Genomic DNA, 5,505 nt, shown 5'->3' on the forward strand with positions numbered 1-5,505 from the left:
TATATATATGAAAAAGTAATAACACGGTTTGCAGTTTCCTGGTTTTCTGTATAAATTGGTTATAAATTGTGATCTGATCTTCACCAAAGTTTAAAATATCAACAAACACAATATTTCTAAGCTGACAAAATACAAACAGTCATAATATTTCATGTCTCCACTGAACACACCCATTAAACATACAAAGTGTTGGTAGAAAAAGTAATGGCAAACACTAGGCTTCTGATGTCAGTGTGCTATTCACAAGCAGCATCAGCTGATGTGAGCCAGGCCTCACAAAAAAGAGATCTCAGAAGCCCTACAATCAAGAGTTGTTGATTTGCATGTAGCTGGATACAGTCATCTCAAAGACTTTAGATATTCATCGGTCCACAGTTAGACATACTGTATCTATACATGGAGATGATTTGGTACTGTGGCTACTCTCCATAGAAGTGGGAACCCAGCCAAGATCACTCCAAAGGTGCAAGGCAGAATGCTCAATGAGGTAAAAATGAACCCTAGAGTAACAGCTAAAGACTTGAAGGATTCACTGGGGTTTGTTAACATCTCTGTACATGAGTCAACCATACACAAAATATTGAACAGGCATGGTGTTCGTGGCAGGACACCACAGAGGAAGCCATTGCTCTCCAAAAATAACATTTCAGCACACCTGAAGTTTGTCAAAGACCACCTTGACAGTTCACAACACATGGCTGAGCTGAAGCATTTCTGTGAGGAAGAATGGTCCAAAATTCCTCCTAAACATTGTGCCGGTCTGACGCCTTTGCCGTTACCTTTTCCACCTTCACTTTGTATGTTTAATGGGTATGTTCAAAACAGACATGGAAGATCATGACTTTGTATTTTATCATCTTAGAAATATTGTGTTTGTTGACATTTGTGACATCAGATCACATTTCATGACCAATTAATGCAGAAAACCAGGAAATTGCAAACAGTGCCATTACTTTTTCTTGCAACTATATAAATAAATATAAAAAATATATATATGTATATATTATGGTAAATAAAAGTGTAAAATGGCAAGGCACAGGATTGTTACTTTTTAACAAACCATGTGTTAATAACAGCATGTGGTTTCTGCATTTATGCATCTAAATATCATTTACACACAAAGACCTGAAAAACTGCAGAAGTTTCAGAACCAGTGCTGCTTTAATGAGTTGGTTCTTCTAAATTACAAAATATATGTTGGCTATTTTTTCATTTGACACTTGCTATCGATCACGCAGATCATTCTGATTTTGTTTAGCTCTCCTTCTGAGATATCTGTCCGTAAGGTTCCTGCCTCCATCCACTGAATGGAGTTTTGTTTGTGGTGCTCACAGTATTCAAAATTGGATTTAAATAATGTAACATCTTGCATTTCCAGAAACCATGTTACTCTGTATGACTTTAGACCTACTTCTGAAAAATAGTCAGTATGAAAACTGAGTTCTAAACATTATGTTACGTTGGTCATCCACAGTTTCTGGATAAGATGATGAGATGCTGTTAAAAACTGAAAAAAAATGGTGTGAGCGTCACAAACAAAATTCCCTTAATCTTTATTATTGTATTGGGATTGAAGCAGAAAATTCAAATATGTACACTGCAACACTGGTATAGTTAAACAGTAGAGGTAAAAGAGAAAATGATTTTGTAATTAGTTTAACTGACCACGCGACAGTGGGGTGGTGGGTAGAGCCGTCATCTCCTAACCAGAAGGTTGAGGGTTCGAATCTTGGTGCCTGCAGTCTACATGTGGAAACGTCCTTGGGCAAGACACTGAGCCCCCCAAGTTGCCCGTGATTGCGGCACGTATGCACGCAGCAGCCCGGGGCCAAAACAAAGTTTCGTTGTACGTGTCACAATGTTACAATAAAATAAAGTTGCTTCTTCTTCTTTAGAGCTATGTTGGAAAATGTTTTATGAAAAGCAAACTCTCAAGTTCACACATTTCTTCACGGCTTTTACAATCAGCGACTCTCATGAAGCAGGTGTAGAGTAAACATTTGCAAAAAAAAAAAAAAAGTTATATTAATCAGATCATGAATGATAAATGAGACGACGTGGCCCGCGGAGAGCAACAAAAGCCCACTCTTTGTGTTTCTCAGTGGCAAACCTCAGTTGTGCAAGTTGGCAGCGGCAGACCGATGTGTGTGCATGGGAAGGTGGACTCCTCAAAACCGAGCCCCACTGCCATGTCATAACTCACTGTCAAAGTCAGCAGTGTTAGGATAAAGGGGAGGAGGGCTTTATGTGTGTGTGTGTGTGTGTGTGTGTGTGTTATGGTGGGGTGGTTAGCTCAACTTTAACCTCTCTCATTCTTTTGATGTTTTATAGAGAAGGACATGATGAGATGTCTTCTACTATGGCAGGTCTTAATGGAGTACATGTAAGCGCGTGCACACACACATTTGGTTTCATTCCCTGTGGGGACTTTACATTGACTTACATTAATTTCTTGGATACTTACCATAACTTTACTTGCCTAACTCTAACCTGAAACCAAGTTGTCAGCCTAAAATGCATTGATTTAGGTGGTGAGGAAGGCCAAGTCCCCACAATGCAAGTGTGTACACAGGTTTCGGTTCTGACAGTGTGAGTAATACCAGGGGTGCGCACACATACACACAGCAGTCTTGACATCATCTTGACCCTGGAATGTGGGAGAGGAATGCAAGGCCATATCAGTCTAGGAGATCAGATTCTTGCCATGATCAAACGTCCTGTAAATGTGTGTGTTGTCCTGCCTGCTTCTTTCATGACATCATCACACAGGCTTTCCTAATAGCAATGGCGCATAAAGCTTTTTCAACCCTCGATTTTAAAGGAAGATCACAACATCAATCTTTCTCTGCCTTCTCTAACCAGCGGCATAACTCTTCCTGGGTACAGCGACAACGATATGATTTATCAAACTGGACCGTGACGATGAATACAAACCCGTGTGATAAACACAGATTGAAAGGATGAGAACACAGGAGCTGTAAACCGCTGCTAATATATTCCAAACAAAATCTTGTTTGAGCTAGTTCTCTTCCTTCTTCTCTCCCTCTCCTACACACACACACAGACAGCTGCTACCTATCAGCACCTCAGTCACTCCAAGCCAGTAGCTGTTCCACTGTTTTGACTGTAATACTTCCTCCTCTTTCATTACTTTTCTCTTTCCCCTCAGTGTGTGTGTGTGTGCATGTGTTAGCGAGGAAGAGAGAGAGATCCGTCATCTTTGTTATGTTTTGTTTCTGTTCCACCTGTGCTAAGCTCCAGCTGCCATGTTTGGAGTTTCATGTTTCAGGTAACACACACACGCTAAGCTTGGAGGGCAGAACTCAATGTACAGAGTGTCTTTAAAAAGAAAACTGTGTGTGTGTGTGTGTGTGTGTGTGTGTGTGTGGCCAGAGTGTTGGCATGAGGGAGGACGTCTGGGTGAGATTTTAATTAAAGTTTGAGACAAAGAGGTCATAAGCCATACACCCCCTCCTCTACACACACACACACACCTTATACACACACACTCACACATGCACACAATGCACTGTTTTCTCTCTTCCCCCTCCTCTCTCTCATTCCATCCCCTCAGCTTGATGACTTTTCCATGAAAGGCTTTTTCATTAATCCTACCTCAGGGAACCGGTGCTCTCCAACCTCACACACACATACACAAAACACTCTTATGCACAACACACACATAGACCTCTCTCTACGGGTCACTTTGATGTATCAACGCACTTGCAGACTAAACACAAAATTAGGTTCCAGTTCTTTATGCCCTCTAAAATGCAACATATACAAAGGCATACACACACTGGTACACACCACACACAGGCCATTAATTAGTGTGTGCAAATAAACAGTAGTAAGGAACAGGGAAGTGGCTGCAGTAAAAACCAACCACAGCCTGTCTGTGTGTTTTATTTCCCCCCACTCATGTTTGCTTCTGCATTTCTGTGCGTGTTCATTTGAGGTGTATCAACACAAGGTACAGTGGAGTTTGTGTTGCTATAGCTCCAAACTTGAGACCTAAAAATACATTTCCTGCTTTTGTTAAGCACAGTATGCTGCTTTATATGCACTGCAAAAAAAGTATTGTGTGTGCACCCTGGCTCCAAAAGAACAACACACACAAACAGAAATTCACAGCACATGCCTGCTGTCTACCTGTCATGATGGTTGTGTGAATATGTGTATTAAATACATTAAGTATATTATGAGCGACTACATGAAGGAACCTGAGTCTTTTACTGTCTGTGTGCCTGTGTGTATGTGTGTGTGTGTGTGTGTGTGTGTGTGTGTGTGTGTGTGTGCGTGCATGTGATATCTGATGTCAGCTGTCACATCCCAGTCGGTCTGGGCCCATAATAAGAGACAATAATAACAACTCATTAAAACTGAGGGCAGGAACTGTGGAGCTCATCGGCTCATCAAATTAACCTTTGAACACTTCATACACACATACACACATGCCAGACAAAATCACACACCCACATGCTTGTGTGCGCTCACAGACACACACACTCACTACCTGTTTTACTCCCACACTTAGTGACTGCACAATCTTTTTCTCTGTCTTTTTGTCTGCTTCCATCTCCCCCCACCCTCAGCCAGTGGGTGTGTCAACAGGGGATTGGTCCTTTCTGCTGGGTAATTGATGAATTATATGCAATATGCAAATGAGGCGCCATTAATCTCCTGACTGACAGCTTCGTTTATGGGGCCTTAATGACGGCTGGATTAGATTCTAATTAAAATCTGCTCAAAGACACCCCACGCTAGGAAGCTGCTGCTGCTGTTCTGTCCTTTTTTTTTTTTTTTTTTTTTCCCGTCTTTTCTCACTCTTTGGACTCACCCTCTATATATCTTTTGTCTCGTGTTTTCCTCTCACTTTACACCTCTTCATCTTTCCCTCTATCTCCTTTTTCATCTTTATTGTTTTTTCTGTTTCTTTTGCTCTGGGTCACACCTTCTTCATCTCCTCTTTCTCCTCTCTTTTTCCCCTTTTCACTCACTCTGTCTTTTCATATCACACACACACATGCGCACCCACATACGCACACTTGCCCACAGATTCATGTTATCCTATGTCAGGCTGGTATGAACGGAGATGAGCTGCGCTGGTTGTCATTAAGCCTGATGTGGCCCGTGTCATTTCCCCTGTCAGGACATTCACACCGTTTAGTCAAAGCCAAAGTGATGTCTGACAGCTTTCCACATACTTCCTCCAGGATTGATTGAGCATGCCTAGCTCAATCAAACCATGTGAATCTGCTTGTAGTCACAGCCTTTACTGAGAAAATGTGTGACATGGTGGGAAAAAGGGAACAAATGACCAAATGAGGGCACGATGGAGAGGCTGGGAGGCAGGCAAACACATTTAATAAGCAAACAAACGAATGAGTAAGCTGAGCAGTAATGAGGTGCTTTATTGATGCCATAGGGAAACTCTTATTTTGCTTGCTCGTATCCAGAGGGAGGTCAGATTTGCTGTACAGCAGCCTTCCTGGAACCGGTCAG

The 5,505-nt window shown here is 41.8% G+C and overlaps 1 protein-coding gene across 1 annotated transcript in view; it reads left to right on the forward strand.

Moving 5' to 3' along the window:
- dachc (dachshund c) overlaps positions 1 to 5,505 on the forward strand; it is a gene marked incomplete at its 5' end in the record, with an annotated part of 26,962 nt that overhangs the window by 2,973 nt on the left and 18,484 nt on the right. The window lies entirely within an intron of this gene.

The sequence above is a fragment of the Monopterus albus genome, unplaced genomic scaffold, assembly GCF_001952655.1.
Source record: "Monopterus albus unplaced genomic scaffold, M_albus_1.0 scaffold3.1, whole genome shotgun sequence".
In the NCBI taxonomy this organism is placed as follows: Eukaryota; Metazoa; Chordata; class Actinopteri; order Synbranchiformes; family Synbranchidae; genus Monopterus; species Monopterus albus.